The sequence below is a fragment of the Bos javanicus genome, chromosome 1 (genome assembly GCF_032452875.1).
Source record: "Bos javanicus breed banteng chromosome 1, ARS-OSU_banteng_1.0, whole genome shotgun sequence".
Taxonomy (NCBI): Eukaryota; Metazoa; Chordata; class Mammalia; order Artiodactyla; family Bovidae; genus Bos; species Bos javanicus.
The window spans coordinates 122,137,380-122,155,841 of NC_083868.1; the positions used below are offsets into that span (position 1 = coordinate 122,137,380).

Consider the following 18,462-nt stretch of genomic DNA (forward strand, 5'->3'; position numbering starts at 1 on the left):
AAACATAACATTAAATTCCATAGTTTATAATTTGTGTGCATGTAAAACACTATAGCAATGACATACAGGACTGAGGCACTGAAAAGTGCTTTGCAAATTGCTTAATTTTGTGTAAATTTTAAGTCTAAGCAGACTGTGGTAATGTAATAAAAAAAACAGTAAAAAGAATAATACAAAGAGATGTAGCTAAGGAGCACTGAAAGTAGGATTTAGGACTACACTAAAGCCTTTGACTGTGTGAATCACAATAAACTGTGAAAAAGTCTTAAAGAGATGGGAATACCAGACCACTTTACCTCCCTCCTGAGAAATCTGTATGCAGGTCAAGAAGCAACAGTTAGAACCAGACATGGAACAATGGACTGGTTCCAAATTGGGAAAGGAGTATGGCAAGGCTGTATATGGTCACCTTGCTTATTTAATTCATATGCAGTGTACATGATGTGAAATGCCAGGCTGGATGAAACACAACCTGGAATCAAGATTGCCAGGAAAAATATCTATAACTTCAGATATGCAGATGACACCACCCTATGGTTGAAAGTGAAGAGGAACTAAAGAGCCTCTTGATGAGGGTTAAAGAGGAGAATGAAAAAGCTGGCTTAAAACTCAACATTCAAAAAACTAAGATCATGGCATCCAGTCCCATCACTTCATGGCAAACAGATGCAGAAATAATGGAAACAGTGAGAGACTTTATTTTCTTGGGCTCCAAAATCACTGCAGATGGTGATTGCAGCCATGAAATTAAAAGATTCTTGCTCCTTGGAAGAAAAACTATGATCAACCTGGACAGCATATTAAAAAGCAGATACCTTACTTTACTGACAAAGGTGCATCTAGTCAAAACTATGGATTTTCCAGTAGTCATGTATGGATGTGAGAGTTGGACCATAAAGAAAGCTGAGCACCGAATAATTGATGCTTTTGAACTGTGGTGTTAGAAAAGATTCTTGAGAGTCCTTTGGACTGCAGAGATCAAACCAGTCAATCCTGAAGGAAATCAGTCCTGTATATTCTTTGGAAGGACTGATGCTGAAGCTAAAGCTTCAATACTTTGGCCACCTGGTGCAAATAACTGACTTATTTGAAAAGACCCTGATACTGGGAAAGATCTGAAGGCAGGAGAAGAAGGGGACAACAAAAGATGAGATAGATGGTTGGATGGCATCACCGACTTGATGGACGTGAGGTTGAGCAAGCTCTGGGGGTTAGTAATGGACAGCAAAGCCTGGTGTGTTGCAGTTCATGGGGTTACAAGGAATAGAAAACGACTGAGCGACTGAACTGAAAGTACGATTACTACAAAAAAATAAGAGAATTTTTCATCCCCTGAAGGATTTGAGTTGGATCAGCACTAGATCAGGAATTTCAGAAAGACATAGGTTTCATCATTACTTTTCCTCTCAAAACTTGGGATTTGGGGCATATGCTTTACTTTCAATTGTTTCTTTATTCCTCCCCAAAGCAGTATGTTCCATGAGACACGTTTCACTCTTTAATTACTGGGGCTCGTTCATGTGACCACCATGGATGTTTGCATTAATAAACTCCATTTCTGAATCACTCTCATGAATTCAAAACAAAACTAACAGGTAGTATTAAATTTAGCTGTAGTTTTTGGCACCACTCTGTTTTATGCTTTCAATCTAACATTATTTCAGTATGTGGCTAATGTCCCATGTAATTACTACTGAGAGATACAATATGAATTTTAAAAATCTATTTCACACGCATGATTGCAACTAGCATACATAAAAGAAAAATGGAAAATTCCAGTACTCCACTCCCATATGCTTTCCCCTAACTAAACTTCTCCCATAGTGGGGGCACTGCCAAGCTCTCTTTAGAATTTAATCTAACTTACTTTTGTCCAGTTCTGTTTCTTTACAGTGTTAGGGACCCCCAGTTCCTGTCAGTGGGTTGTTTTCCTCCCCGTGGACCACAGATCTGAACCACTGTAGTTTGAAAACAATATTTGTGCCTAACAACAGTTAGAACTGGACATGGAACAACAGACGGGTTCCAAATAGGAAAAGGGATACGTCAAGGCTGTATATTGTCAGCCTGCTTATTATTATATACAGAGTACATCATGAGAAACGCTGAGCTGGAAGAAGCACAAGCTGGAATCAAGATTGCCGGGGGAAATATCAATACCCTCAGATATGCAGATGACACCACCCTTATGTCAGAAAGTGAAGAGGAACTAAAAGCCTCTTGATGAAAGTGAAAGAGGAGAGTGAAAAAGTTGGCTTAAAGCTCAACATTCAGAAAACGAAGATCATGGCATCTGGTCCCCTCACTTCATGGGAAATAGATGGGGAAACAGTGGAAACAGTGTCAGACTTTTATTTTTTGGGGCTCCAAAATCACTGCAGATGGTGACTGCAGCCATGAAATTAAAAGACGCTTACTCCTTGGAAGGAAAGTTACGACCAACCTAGATAGCATATTGAAAATCAGATATTACTTTGCAAGCAAAGGTCCGTCTAGTCAAGGCTATGGTTTTTCCAGTGGTCATGTATGGATGTGAGAGTTGGACTGTGAAGAAAGCTGAGCGCCGAAGAATTGATGCTTTTGAACTGTGCTGTTGGAGAAGACTCTTGAGAGTCCCTTGGACTTCAGGAAGATCCAACCAGTCCATTCTGAAGGAGATCAGCCCTGGAATTTCTTTGGAGGGAATGATGCTGAAGCTGAAACTCCAGTACTTTGGCCACCTCATGCGAAGAGTTGACTCATTGGAAAAGACTCTGATGCTGGGAGGGATTGGGGGCAGGAGGAGAAGGGGACGACAGAGGATGAGATGGCTGGATGGCATCACTGACTCGATGAACGTGAGTCTGAGTGAACTCCGGGAGTTGGTGATGGACAGGGAGGCCTGGCGTGCTGCGATTCGTGGGGTCGCAAAGAGTCGGACACGACTGAGCCACTGAACTGAACTGAACTGAACAACAGTAATTAACAAATGCCATTTTTCTCTCAGAAAACATAGGCAACTCAGCTCCTCCATCTCTCTCTCCTGGCACCTCTTGCTTCCTCCCTCCAACATCAAACTGGCCTCCTCCAACCCTGTGGAAAGGAAAACAAATGCTTGGGCCCCGCGCCCCAGTGTTTCCAGCCAGCACTGCATCGCCAAAGCCAAGTCTCCAAGCCAAAGGGCTGGGGGGTGGGACAGATGCAAATTAACAGGGTTCTTACGAAAGACTGGGTTGTTTTTTTTTTTTCTTTCCTGGACTCCGAAATCTCTGTCTGGAAGCCCTGCCTCACAGGTTCAAGAAAGTGCCTCTCGGATTACAGGCCGCCGTCGACTTGCTCTTATCTCTATCCTCACCTCACAGGAGAACGGAGACAACTAATTCTTCCTCATTTTCTGCGCCTGGTCTTTTTACTTGCTAACAGGCTCCAAGCCGTGGCCGCGCCTCTAAGGACCGCTGGCCCCGGCTGCGGAGCTCCCAGCACAGGGGCGGGGCGGGGCGGGGCGGGCACTGCGGGAGGGTCCCTTCCCGGCACCCCGCCCCCGGCCCGCGCCCCTCCCCGACGGGACTCTTTGGGTTTTCGTTTCAAAATCCTTCTCTTCCATTTCCTTTTTCCCGACCCGCCCCTTTGTCTTCCTCCGCGGATAAAATCAGACCCTGGGCCCGGCGTCCCGGATGCAGAGCGAACGGCTGGCGGGGCGGTGAGTGGGGCCGGGCGGACGGAGAGCGGGGTCGCGGGCGCCCAGAGCAGAGGTTCGAGGCCAGCGGACTCGACGGCGCGTGGCGTCCTGGGCTCCATACGCCCCGCGGCGCATCCTCAGGCGGTTTCCGAAGTTTTGGGCCGTCGGGAGGGAGCCGTCTCCGGCGCTGCTGGGGGTCGCTGTCCCACCCCCCCGGGTCTGAAGTCGGCGGCCGTGGCCTTGGGACAGAGGCTTTGTTGGGGAGACGTTCCCTCCTGCGCAGAAGCTGCGCCGCCTCACTGCCCCCCTTTCCTGCGTCTCCTGCGCGGGAGTGGGCTCCGCTGGGGTCTCGGGCTGCCCTCCCCGCTGCTCCTCACAGCGCTGGGAACCCAGGTCAGGTCGACTCGCAGGTAAAAGGGTTTGTAGTCACTTCTGGACGTGCTTTTCTGGCAGAGGGACGGGAGAACCCATCACTTTTACATTCAGGTAAACTGGGGGAGAAAGAAATGGCAACCCACTCCACTGTTCTTGCCTGGAGGATGCCAGGGACAGAGGGGCCTGGTGGGTTGCCGTCTATGGGGTCGCACAGAGTCGGACACGACTGAACCGACTTGGCAGCAGCAAACTGGCAGGCTACAGTCCGCGGGGTCACAAAGAGTCAGACAGCTGAGCAACTTCACTTCAAACTGCTGGGGGAGGGGGCTTGCAGGGTCTCAGGGAGCAGTTGCTTTGTTTCTATAGAATAAAACGTTTGTATTTCAAGACTTAGAGTTTTCTTTCGTTTGTTTTTCTGATCTTATCTTCTTTTAGGATCTACAATTTAGTTTTTACTCTTTTGTTGCATGTTTAGTAGGTATCCACTCAAACTAGTACAAGGATGAAGATACTATGCAGTAAGGTTTTCCCACCTTAAAAGGGTAAAGCTTTAGTATTTTTTCTTGGGTGTGACTACGTTAGGAGTAGAAGGATAACCTCCATCTGTCTATCTCGATAAACCTATCGTGGGAAAACTTGGAACACTAGCATCATTTCCAGGAAATTTGGAAAAGCAAAGAATGGTCATGATCATATCCTGTGACGTTGTTGTCTAGGCCAGTGAGGTAGGCAGGAGGACACATTAACATTCTGATTAGAAAAGAAGACACAAAATTAGCCCTTTTTACACATAATGCAATTGTGTACCTTGAAAGCAACCTAAAATGTCATAAAAAAAATTTAATGAAGTGTCTAATTGCATCTAACTGCAATTTTAAATTTTCAATAGATATTATGTATCTAAATTAGAATATAGATTAAAACAAAATAAGCCATTTAATTTGGCATGAAATAACTTGGAAAATGTATTTTTAAAGAGGCATAAAGCCCTAGAGACATAGATGAAAATATGCTATGTGAGAATGTATAGGTGAAAATATAGTAAAACACATTGTTCTAAAGATATAATTTCTCTGAAAGAACATATAAATTGAACAGCATCATAACCAAATTTGAGGAGGGGGGATTGATTTCAAAACAACTGTTCAGCTCAAGTGGAAAAACAACTACATGCCAGGAAGATTTCAATTCCAAGGAAAGTGTACATATGTAAATGCGGATTTTTACTATAAAATAAAGGGTATTATAAAGCTATAATGATTTAAAGGCCGTAGAATAGGTAATAGATCTACCAAACAAGAAAACTGAAGAGACATATAAGAGTAAAAGGAAAGCTTACATTTGATAAGCATACTTTGTAAAGTCAGGGAATGGAGAAGAAACAACATTTAATTGATCATATAGGACAATTAGGTATTTATTTGGGTAACCTAATAATAAAACTTGAACTTTCCCTCACTTTTAACATAGCAATGAAATGTAGATGATTTAAACAATTTAAGTCTTAAATATATGAAACCTAGAAAAGCTGAATGAGTATTTGTGAGTGTGGCATGTGGGAAAGCATTTTTGAGATTGATAGAAAAACCTAAAGTCCATGTAGGGACATGATACTTAACATTTGCAAGAAAAAAAAAAAAACATACAAATGGCAATTGTTAATAGAAAAAGAGCTAATTTTCTAATATGCCTTGAACTCTCATTAAGGACTGAGGATTCAACAATCCAATTTGAGAACCAAAAGTGTTAACTTGCTCAGTGGTGTCCGACTCTTTTCGACCCCATGGACTGTAGCCTGCCAGTCTCCTTTCTCCATGGAATTCTCCAGGCAAGAATACTGGAGTGGGTTGCTATGCCCTTCTCCAGAGGATCTTCTGGACCCAGGGATGGAACACAGGTTTCCCGCATTGCAGGCGGATTCTTTACCGTCTGGGCATAAAGAATGTCAATTCAAAGTAAGAGAAACACAAATGACAAGTGGTAGAAAGACCCTCAGCCACGTTAACTATCAGGAAAATGCAAAGTAAGATAGTGTTTGCCTGTTTTGCAGATTTTGAAAGTGTGATAATTCTCTGACAATGTGATGAGAGAAATATACTCTTAGTGGAAATGTATTGATAAAACTTTTTTATGGTGATAACAAAATTTTCAAATATTCATTCACTTACTGAAATTCATCATGCTCCTTCCTAAGTGTGCAAATAAATATATGTGTCAAAGGTGGTCACAGTAGGATTGTTGTTAGTAGAAAATTTGGGCATAGTTTTGTAACCATTGATTGGAATTTGGTTATATAATTTATTGTACATCTACAATGGGTAATAATAGTTTAAAACATCTGTTAGTTCTAAGTGTTCTAAAGTGAAAATATGTCCACAGTATATTATAAATTGAAATGCAAACAGAAACAAACAAGTTGAAACACAGTATGTGTAAATATTTGTATGTCTGTATGTTTATTATATACATGTATGCTTTATCATGGTCTGAAATTGAACCTGCGATAGCTCTGAGGATGAATATATTATATGTATATTCATGTTCTGTTACATAGTTCTGTAATATATACATGTTTATAAATGAAAAGTAATATTATAATAGGAAAAATAATAGTAAGGATCCTGAGGGTATAAATGGTAATTTATGTATATAATTCCTTTATGGATATGTTAGTTGTCATTCAGTGTAGAAGAAATATATTTTCTATCACAAAGCTTTTCATTTTCTTTGCTCTATTTGCTTTCTCTTTGAATGTTCTCTTTCAGGTTCTTTCTTTGAAAATCCCTTCCTTTATCTGGTTCCTTAGTATTGATTTCTATGATTTCCTATAGGCACACAACTGAAAAGTTGAAAAGTTTTGCCTGAGAGATTTCACAGCCTGTTAACATTTTTATAAACAGAAAACATAGTAATTTTCACACCCTTTTATATTAAAGTAGCATTGTCCTAAAATCACTTTTATAGTACTCGTTCTTCAGGAAGAAAGAGACACTGTCCTTTAAAAAGGAAAGTATTTAAAATTAGACTTCATTTTTGTAGTAGTCTAATTCTTTTTGACTTTTTAGTCAAAAAAAATCTATGGCAAAAATGTAGTAAAAATTAATAACAAAGTTGAGAAAATATTCTTAAAGTTTTAATATTATTCAGATAAATAACATGAAAATAATTAAAAAAAAACTAGCGAACAGTAAAATGGGCACATGACAAACAGGCAGTTCACAGAAATGTAACTGAAAGTGAGTTTTCAGCATATAATAAAAACTGCTCGAGATATGGAAAATAAACCTGAAATATTTCACCTTTCAGTTTGCAGTGACAAAACTTTTGATAAAACATAGTGTTAGGAATGTAACACACTTTTGTCTGGTTTGTGAGCTGATTCAGATTCATGGAGAAGAGTTTTACAGTAATATCAAAAATGCTCAAAACTTTAGACAGGCAATTCTGCTTCCAAGGATTTAACACACAAATACACAGAGAAGTATATATAAATTTATTTCAGCATTGTTTGTAATGGCATACAATTGGGAACAGTTTAAATTTTCATCAAATAGCCTGTTGAACTGTGGTGTAGTCATTTAAAAAAAAATAAGGTTAATTGAACTGAAGTGTAATCAACATCAAGATATTTTAATAAATGAAAAAGCAAAATAAGAAACAGTATATAGGAAACTGCCATTTGTATTAGAAGGTATCGGATAGTAGAAAATCTGCCTGCAATGCAGGAGACTCAGGTTCTGTCCTTGGGTCAGGAAGATCCCCTGGACAAGGGAATGGCAACCTACTCCAGTATTCTTGCCTGAAGAATTCCATGGACAGAGGAGCCTGGTGGGTTGCAGGCCATGGAGTCCCAAAGAGCTGGACACAATTGAGCGACTAATGCACACACACACACATATTTGTGTTTGCTTAGAAAACCTCTTGGAAGACACAAAATGAAATGAGAAATGGGGTATAGGTAGGAGGGATCCTTTTTGTGATGTAAGTATATGTACTTTTGCTGATAATATTTTAAAATGGCTATTTTTGTACATGTAAGATTTCTTAGTATGATTTTATCGTAGGTCCTATGACATCCTGTCTTGTTACAGTTTTTGACACTAGAAGACTAACCAAAAAATGACACAATAATATATTTTCTGGTAATCTTTCAGATATCATGATTGGCATGGTCATGTTTCCTAAAACATAATGATTATGTTACTCTTCTGCTGTTTCTTATACTCCAAGTAACAGAAACATGCCTCCTCTGAAAATTAAAATAAAGAAGCTTGATATTCTCTTTTAGAAAGTTAAACTAATATGTTTGGTAAAAGTTATATATCAACTGTGACTATCAGTTTGCTCCCATTTAATCAAATTCTTTTGTTTTAAAATAAAGCCACATAACCAACTTCTTCCTAAAATAAAGGAAATATCCTGTCATAGACTTTTTGTTTGGAAGGAACCATGATGAGACTAAAATAAGAAAAATATATAAAATATAAAAGCTTAATATACATTGATTAGATTTTGCCAACATTTTCATTTATTCATAATGAAAATAAATAACTGTTTACTATTGTATGACTGATTTCATGCACATATATAATTAAATATTTATTCCATGTTCTAGATTCCATGTATCTCTGGATACTTAAATTGTGTATTTTATTCTAAAATCACAGACCTAAGTTTATCTTGTTAGTGCAGGCGGGACACTTAAATTGTGTATTTTATTCCAAAATAACAGACCTAAGTTTATCTTGTTAGTGCAGGCCTCTATAATTGCTTTTTGAGTAAGATTGTTTCTTCATTCCAGTGCATGTAACAGCAATCTATTAAGTTGCCCAAGTATGGAATAGGAATGACCGAATTCTTCACAATTACCAGACTTTATTCATACTGTACCCACTCAACTATCCAGTCCCCTTGTAATCAAGAAACACATAAAAGTAATCATCGCAGTACTCCACAGGAGCCAAGACTTTGGTTTCAAATCTATAGAGTATTGTGCTTGAAAGTGTGCTTAAGCTTTTCATCTTTGGTGAACCTGAGTTTTTAGTTAAAATCATTTTAAGAGAGTAGATTGTCAGTTCTGTTTTTCTTTATTTTTTTTCATTTCAGATTATAAATTCTGTTACACCTTTCTTATAGAAAAAAATTTTAAAGGAAATATGATTTGTATTTTCGCATGTCTCTAGATCTTAAATACTTTTTTAAGACAAAACTATCCATGTTATAATTATATGCAGATTATTATAAGCATTTTGATTATTTTGCAAATTATTTCTGACCATATTTTTTAAAGAAATGTGACTTTATAATGTTTCACTATAATGTGTCTTCTTAACTATTGTGCTGGATATTTATGTACTTTTCAGTTACTACTGTTTCACTCTGTACTACTTTTGTGAGAATGAGAATGTATCACTTAAAATCCTACAACAATATTTTGGATTTCTCTTTACCTTTAGAGGAAATTTACTTGGGTTTACAAATGAGGTTTGAGGGGAAAAAAACAGGTATTGTATTAGTAAACTGAAGGTTTAATTGAATTTATTAAGATGATGATTCTTTTAGAAGTGTGCTATTTTTGAGTGAGGGATAGACACATATAGATCCAAATTTGAGGGGGTGTGTGTCAGCGGGAGAGGGGGCAGTGAAGGATATGTCAAAACCACTTGGAAAATGGTTTCAAACCTCATAAACTTTTTGAAAAAGTCTTCTAAAATTAGTGATTCTCAGAGTGAACCAGCAGCATCAGCTCATCCTAAGTCATATTTGGAATAGTTCCAAATTTCTTTTATATAATTATCCACCTCCTCCTTGAAAATCATCATATTTGATTGCTGAGGTGCAGGACTTTGTGCAAGAAGAAACTTAGGAAATCAATTTGTTCAAACTTTTATATAGGTATACCTTCATTCTTGTCTGGGTATGTTCTGTATGTCACAAGTTCTATGAAATACTTGTATAGTTTTTCTTCAGTTTCAACATGATGAATATTTTGTAATTTTACACTGATGAGTACAAACTGTTATATTATTTGGGTAATATATGTAGCAAATTTGACTTTCTTAAATATTCTTGATAAGAGTGGAGTGTTTAAGACAAAGATATATCTACATTCATTTTGAAAGTAGTAACATCAAATGAGTTAATATTTGGAAAATCCTTGTAGAAGCATTGCATATCCTCTTAATGCTTTTGAAAGTTTCTGCTAAGTACCCTTGAATAGTATTGTAACAAAAAAATTTAAAAAGACACTTGATTTAATGTCATAATCTAAAAATGTTTATTTAAAAATATCTTTAACAACTTGATCCAATTTAAAAATCTACACAGAATATCCTCTTTAGGTTTGTCTACAGAAGGTGTTAATTTTCATTTCAAATGTAACGTCTCATTTGTTTTTGAGTTATTTTAATGTTGGAAGTTTATGTACTTATAAAGGTGTTGAAAGAAGTTTTCCCAGTGGAAAAGAAGTAAAACATCTGCACATTTGATCATGTCCCTGTTTCAGGGTATCATTTTCTTAGTTGTTTATAATAGGTACATAAATATATGTTTCTGTACTTGATTAATTAAATATGCACAGTAGAAATGATATTTAATTCCTTTACTTAAAAATTATATTTTCACCCCCAACATGAGGGAATAGAGAAAATGAGAAAATGTTGGGGAATTCTGTAACTCTTACTGAGCTGTAGGGATTCCTCTTTCCTTCTGCTTTAGCCAGGATGGCAGGACTTCCCTGGACTCTGTCCACTTGGCAACTGCTACTGTGTGTCAGGCTGCGTTGAAATAGTATTACGTCAGGAATACCAGAGAAAAATTAGGAAACTGATTCTGGTTGGAGAGTGTTTCCCGTTATGCTCGTCCTCTCCCAGGCTTGAATGCCCAATCATTCTGTCTAAATTAACTACATACACCAGTATGTTTACTGAATCTGACCCAGATCTGGAACATGTGACCTCTGAAGAATTTTTTTCCTCTGGGTTCATGAATCATTTCTCTCCTAATTATACACATATTTCAAAAACCTTACAAAAGGGAAGTTGAAAGGGAGCTCAGTAGAGGAGCCTGTTTTCATTTTAGAGGGAGGGTACAGTAATCAGTGAGTTGCAGAAAGTAATTTTCAGTCCATTTAGAATATTAACCTGGCCTCTGATGATGGTTTTGAACAACCCTTTACCCAGTTTATAGAACTGTGACCTTAATTGGATTATTTAAACTCAAGAACTTCTGTTTCCTTACCTATGTAATGAAAATTACAATCCATCTCAAGCAATGTATGCAAAGTTCCTAAAATCTAATAGATAATTAGTAGTTGTTATCTAAAATTGAAACCCAATGACACTATTTTATGTATATTGTATTAGTTCATTTGGGGGATTAATTAGCTCTTAATAGCGTACTACTGCTTTAAAAATGCTTTAAATACTCTCTAAAAAATATTAAGATTTTTCACTTAAAAATCGAATTTTCTATTTGGCCTCATTCAAGATATTCTTGCTTCCCTGCTGGCTCGGTCGGTAAAGACTCCACCTGCAATGCAGGAGACCTGGGTTCAATCCCTGGGTTGGGAAGATCCCCTGGAGAAGGGAGTGGCTACCCACCCCAATAATCTTGCCTGGAGAATCCCCCTGGACAACGGAGCCCGGCAGGTTACAGTCCATGGGGTCGCAAAGAGTCAGACATGACTGAGCGACTTAAGCACACATACAAGATATGTTTAAATTGAAGTGTAAAAACAGTTATTTGCTTGAGAATTTAGAAACATGACTTGTTTACCTAGGCTTCCCTGAGTACATATTTACATATATAAATATGTGTATAACAGGTAAACAGTTTATATGTCATGTGTTTGGTATATAAAATACATATATTTAGTATATATAAATAATTTAACATAGTTATCACTACATATAAAGTTGTAGAAATAGTATGTGGTCAAGAGAATTACATTTGTAATTTATATGGTGAGCACAAAAATATAATACTATAGACAATACAAAAGTGACAAAAATGTAAAAATTTAGGGGAGCTGAAAGTGAAAGTGGAGAGTGAAAAAGTTGGCTTAAAGCTCAACATTCAGAAAACGAAGATCATGGCATCCGGTCCCACCACTTCATGGGAAATAGATGGGGAAACAGTGGAAACAGTGTCAGACTTTTATTTTTCTGGGCTCCAAAATCACTACAGATGGTGACTGCAGCCATTAAATTAAAAGACGCTTACTTCTTGGAAGGAAAGTTATGACCAACCTAGACAGCATATTCAAAAGCAGAGACATTACTTTGCAAACAAAGGTCCGTCTAGTCAAGGCTATGGTTTTTCCTGTGGTCATGTATGGATGTGAGAGTTTGACTGTGAAGAAGGCTGAGCGCCGAAGAATTGATGCTTTTGAACTTGGTGTTGGAGAAGGCTCTTGAGAGTCCCATGGACTGCAAGGAGATCCAACCAGTCCATTCTGAAGGAGATCAGCCCTGGGATTTCTTTGGAAGGAATGATGCTAAAGCTGAAACTCCAGTACTTTGGCCACCTCATGCGAAGAGTTGACTCATTGGAAAAGACTCTGATGCTGGGAGGGATTGGGGGCAAGAGGAGAAGGGGACGACAGAGGATGAGATGGCTGGATGGCATCACTGACTCAATGGCCGTGAGTCTCAGTGCACTCTGGGAGTTGGTGATGGACAGGGAGGCCAGGCGTGCTGTGATTCATGGGGTCGCAAAGAGTCGGACACGACTGAGTGACTGATCTGATCTGATCTAACCTGATCTCCATGTGAGTCAACTAACAATCAGAAAGCTTTTAAAGAAAGGAAATTTTAGAATATGCAACCTCCTTTTTTTTTTCCCAGAGAAACCGATGTGTAAAAGGCATATATCCTATAATCCTTCATGATCCAGGATCTGTCTCTGCTCAGTCATGTCCGACTCCTTGCAATACCATGGACTGTAGCCCGCCAGGCTCCTCTATCCATGGGATTTCCCAGGCAGAATACTGGAGCAGGTAGCCATCCCTTTCTCCAGGGAATCTTCCCAACCTAGGAATGGAACCTGCATCTCCAGCTTGGCAAGTGGACTCTTTATCCCTGTACCACCTGGGAAGCTCATCTTCTTCCTAAGCTCTATTTACATCTCAAGAAATCTTGTTGCAGAATTCTTTTGTAAAATGAATTCTTCACCTTCTTCATTCCATTTACTAAAATACGTAAACTGACTCAGTTTAAAATGTACAGCGAACATTTTTATTATCCATGGTAACATTACATATGAATTAGTCTCTATAATCCACAAAACTTTTGCTCAGCCAAAAGAGATTAATATAAATGTACCACCATTACTGTAAAAACATTTCAAAAGCCAGACCCACCCAATTAAAATGAATTTTATATTCTGAAAAGTAGCATATCTGAATTAGTTGTTTCTGCTTTATGATTTTATTGTCTGTCACCAGAATGCTGTGCCTTACAGAAACAAAAAGCTCATTGAATAGTACATACAGTTGACCCTTAAACAACACAGGTTTGAACAGTGAGGATCCACTTACATGCAGAATTTTTTCACTAAATAAGAATTATAGTAGTGCATTATTGGAAGTTAATTGAATCCAAGGACAAACGTGAACCAGGGACAAAAGGACAAACTATAAAGTTATAGGTGGATTTTGGACTGCTGAGGGTCAGCACCTTGAGTCCTCATTGTCAGAGTCAGCTGTATTGTTCTACTTTCAGCTCTGTCCCACCTCAAAAATAAATATTGAAGAGTTTTGGTGTGGAGGAAAAGCAGGCAGCTGCACTGGGTGAAAGAAAGGCTCGGGCAAAACAGTAACATGGTCTAGCCTCGGGAACTGGATTGCCAGTCTGATTCTGCCTGAACTTCTTATTAATCGTACAGTGTTGGAGAAAAGTGAAAGTGTTAGTCATGTAATTGTGTCCGACTCTTTATGACCCCATGGACTGTAGCCTACGAGACTGCTCTGTTCATGGAACTCTCCAGGCAAGAATACTGTCGTGGGTTGTCGTTTTCTTCTCCAGGGGATCGTCCCAACCCAGAGATTGAACCCAGGTCGCCGAAGTTGCAGGTAGACTCTTTACAGACTGAGCCACCAGGGGAGATACAAAGAAAGAAAGTGAAAAGGCTTGGAGAATATCCCTTTAAAAGAAAAAAAAAAAGAAGTTTATTTATTTTTGGCTCTGCTGGGTCTTCGTTGCTTCATGGCTCTTCTTTAGTTTCAGGGAGTGGGACTACTCTCGCTATGGTCCCTGGGCTTCTCACTGTAGTGACTTCAGTTGCGGAGCACGGGCCCATGGGCTCTAGGGCTGTCCAGCTTCAGTAGTTACAGCACGCGGGCTCTGTAGTTTTGCCTCCTGGGCTGTAGAGCACAGGCTCAGGAGTTGTGTGACACACGCTTAGTTGCTCTGTGGCATGTCAGATCTTCCTGGACCCAGGACTAAACTCGTGTCTCCTGGATCGGCAGGTGATTCTTTACCACCGAGCCCCCAGGGAAGCCTGGAGAAGAGCCTTTTTAATAACGTCTCTGTGCCACAGGTTTTCACCTCTATTTTAGTATCTCTTCTATAAAGCTTTCTATGAAAATACTATTTGTAAACTTCCTATGAAGATGTTTTTAAAGTATTTTTTTGAATACAAGTTAAAGATAGAAAGGGATCAACAATAGTGGGTGATCTGATTTGATATATTGGCTACACAAATAATAATCAGTTTTTGGGCCTCCAATGCCGGGAGCCGGTGAGGCATTCCACTCGTGACAAAGGTCATGAGGAAGGAGGCTCGGCATACGCAAAGGCGGGATCGAGCCTCAGGAGTCCGCCCGGATATTCTCGAGCATCTACCCCTCCCAAAAAACCAGAGTCTGCCTACTTTATTGCTTTGTGCTCTCACCTCTGACTTTACTGGGGGCTGTCCCCTACCACCATCTCGCTCTCTCTGTCAAAGAGTTAACTTACAGCTCCAATTAATAAAGTTCCTGGGCAATTAGGAGTGTTTAAATCCAAACCCCTCAGATGGCTCTGTAACTCGCCTGACAAGTTTACCCGGACTCCTGCAGCTATGCATACGATTGTTTACAGTTTCCCAGCCTCGAGAGGCATGGGAAGCTTAAGATATTCAAATAGCTTAGAGCCTATCAGAGAGTTAGAAACTGTCAGAATAAACTAGTAAAGGATTTCATTGATGAGTCAATGCTTGTTGCCAAGTTTTCACATCCCCTGAACTGTATCCTTGAATATGTATTAATTAATAGTTGGTATATAGAAAAAATAAGTAGTGGCCTTGGTGTTAGTAACTTTAGACCCTTAAGGTAATAAATTCTTTCCTTTGTTGTAAACCCATTACACATCCGCCCTATAGGAATGCAATTTTATCTTTGGAAGATGGCGCCAAACCTTAAAATAATTACTCTTAGAGAAAATAAGTCTTTGTTGATAAGTCCTTGTCAAGAGTCATAAAATGTTAGTAGGCCTTCTGGCCAGAAGATGATGTAAATCACCTAAACCATTTGTATACGATAAATTTGCAGGAAAGAAACCCTGGTTTTTGATAAGAATCAAAGACTGCTGACTTTGCATCCCCTATTATCCTCTATGTGCAACTTAGGGTATAAAAGCCCCTGTTAAAAATAAAGCTATGGGCCTTGTTCACCAACGCTTGGTCTCCCCATGTCATTCTTCCCTTTAACTTCCAGCTGAGTCTCCATCTGGAGCGCGGAACCCACCACGCTTACTAATTATGCCTGGGCTTCTAAGACCCACTCGAGAAGGTGTCTAGGGTGAGGCACCTTCCGCTATTCGAGAGGGCGCCTGCGGCCTACGTAAGTGAGTGCAAACTTCTTGTCTTGAAGTTTTATTGGTCTCCCGCGTAAACCAAGCTACTCAGCCTCTTTTCTCCACTGAATTTTCCTACTGAGCTATCCTCATTCTATCATTCTTTATATCTCTAATTAGCATATAAATAGTCGCCTAGGCCGTCTCTCCTTCGAATACCCTGGATCAGCTGGGGCTGGTCCCCAGCACTCCAGTCCTTTTCATCCGTCAATATAAAGTTAAGAAATGTAAAAAAAAGAGAAAGCAAAAGAACACATAATACATCTAGTGAATTTACTGCAAGAATCTAGTTAAACCCTAAATGTATATGATTTGGGGTGGATCAGAGGCCATGTTTCTGGATGCCTCTGTCAAGTATGATTTGAACTAATTTGTTTTCAGCAGTGATTTCAAGGAGGCTACCCCTAAACATGTGTGTTTAGATTTTCTTTCTTTCAAAACAGTAGTTACCCAGCTATTACAATATTCAATCCAGAATCCACAGGTAAGCTAAATCAGAGACAATGCAGCTGTTGCTTTTAAACCTCCAATATGGGGCTGTTTCTCTAGGCAGCCATCAAATTTACACTTGTCTTTATTTTGCTTTGTTTGAATAAATTAATAGTAGTTTAATATGACGTGGGGTCTTCCCCAGTGGCTCAGGAGCAGTAAGTATTTAAAGGGTCACTTACAAAAGGAAGCATTAACAATTCTTTTTAATATAAGTAAAAGTTCCTGAGTACTTACTATTTTGTAATACATTTGAATTCAGTTCAGTTTAGTTGCTCAGTCGTGTTCGACTCTTTGCGACCCCATGAATTGCAGCATGCCAGGCCTCCCTGTCCATCCCCAACTCCGGAGTTCACTCAAACTCATGTCCATCGAGTTGGTGATGCCATCCAGCCGTCTCATCCTCTGTCGTCCCCTTCTCTTCCTGCCCCCAATCCCTCCCAGTATCATAGTCTTTTCCAATGAGTCAACTCTTCGCATGAGGTGGTCAAAGTATTGGAGTTTCAGCTTTAGCGTCATTCCTTCCAAAGAACACCCAGGGCTGATCTCCTTCAGAATGGACTGGTTGGGTCTCCTCGCAGTCCAAGGGGCTCTCAAGAGTCTTCTCTAACACTACAGTTCAAAAGCATTAATTCTTTGGCACTCAGCTTTCTTTACAGTCCAACTCTCACATCCATACATGACCACTGGAAAAACCATAGCCTTGCTAGACGGACCTTTGTTGGCAAAGTAATAGCTCTGCTTTTCAATATGCTATCTAAGTTGGTCATTACTTTCCTTCCAAGTAGTAAGCGTCTTTTAATTTCATGGCTGTAATCACCATCTGCCGTGATGGGAGATGGGAATTTTTGGTGTCAGCCTAAAACCCAGCATAAGGTCTTACACATGGATGCTGGGCAATACATGATAAATGACTGAATGACAGCATTTTTTAAACTACATTTTAATACAGACATGTATTCTTGGTCTCTTTACCAGTTAGTTAATTTTACCTAGTGAAGTGCATACTTGTCCACGATTTGCTCTGTTCCAGGCACTGTGTTAAGTGCTATCCGAATGTAACCTTGGTTAGTCTTCACAACAGTTTGTAAGGTGGATCCAACTGTCCTCATGTCCATGACACACAGGAGGACTGAGGAAGAGAAAGGTCACAGAGCTATCTGTCTATCTGGGATTAATCTGTCTGAACCACTATCCATACTGTGTGAAATGTGCTGGCATACACAGCTTACCAGCTACCCAGGCTTCTACCCTCCTCCACGTATCCCATCCTGTGTGCAAAGGATATCACCCCCTAAAGGTTATATATTAAACCCAAATAGGGGACTGTGATGGCTTCCTAAGTGGCTTAGCAGTAAAGAACCCACCTGCCTATGCAGGAGATGCAGGTTCGATACCTGAGTAGGGAAGATCCCTTGGAGAAGGAAATGGCAACCCACTCCAGTATTCTTGCCTGGGAAATCCCATGGACAGAGGAGCCTAGCAGGTTACAGTCCATGAGATCACAAAGAGTCAATCACGACTTAGTGACTAAACGACAGGGGACTGCGATAGACGGACTAGGACTTTGCAAGAACTAGCTGTATTTCCTGCCGCTTCTCAGAAACTGAACAGACAGAAATTTCAGACTACTCAGAAATTGTATAGACAGGGACCTCTTGCTTGCTTTTCTCTCTTCTCACAGCAGAAGGCACTGGAGGCAGGCAGAGCCCAAGGTTTTAGATTTCATATGCAGGTTTCCAAGCCTTGTGCCTAAAGAACTGCAAGATTCCCATGTGCCTAGAGTCTCTCTTGCCAAGAGACTGACAGATTCTAGTAAATTGTTGTTTAGTTTCTCAGTCACGTCCTACTCTGTGACTCCATAAATAGTAGCCCACCAGGCTCCTCTCTCCCAGAGATTCTCCAGTCAAGAATACTGGAATGGGTTGCCATTTTCTCTTCCAGGGGATCCTCCTGCCCCAGGGATCAAACTGGTGTATCTTGCATTGACAGGTGGATTCTTTATCCCTGTGCCACCTGGGAAGCCATTCTGGTAAATATTCAACTGTGAAGAGCTGCTAGTCATTTTTCAGTTGTGTGATTGAAGTTTCAAATATCCCTGGTATA

At 39.7% G+C, this 18,462-nt stretch overlaps 1 protein-coding gene across 3 annotated transcripts in view; it reads left to right on the top strand.

Moving 5' to 3' along the window:
• Positions 1-3,593: 3,593 nt before the first annotated feature.
• Positions 3,594-18,462, top strand: part of PLSCR4 (phospholipid scramblase 4) — a 42,396-nt gene continuing 27,527 nt past the window's right edge. The window contains exon 1 of one of the 3 annotated variants that reach the window (XM_061419231.1): positions 3,594-3,679. The gene's annotated coding sequence lies outside the window, so the exon portion shown is untranslated. Of the gene's footprint in view, positions 3,680-3,965; positions 4,069-18,462 lie in introns of those variants that run through there. The other 2 variants (XM_061419234.1, XM_061419240.1) reach the window with 2 other exon arrangements.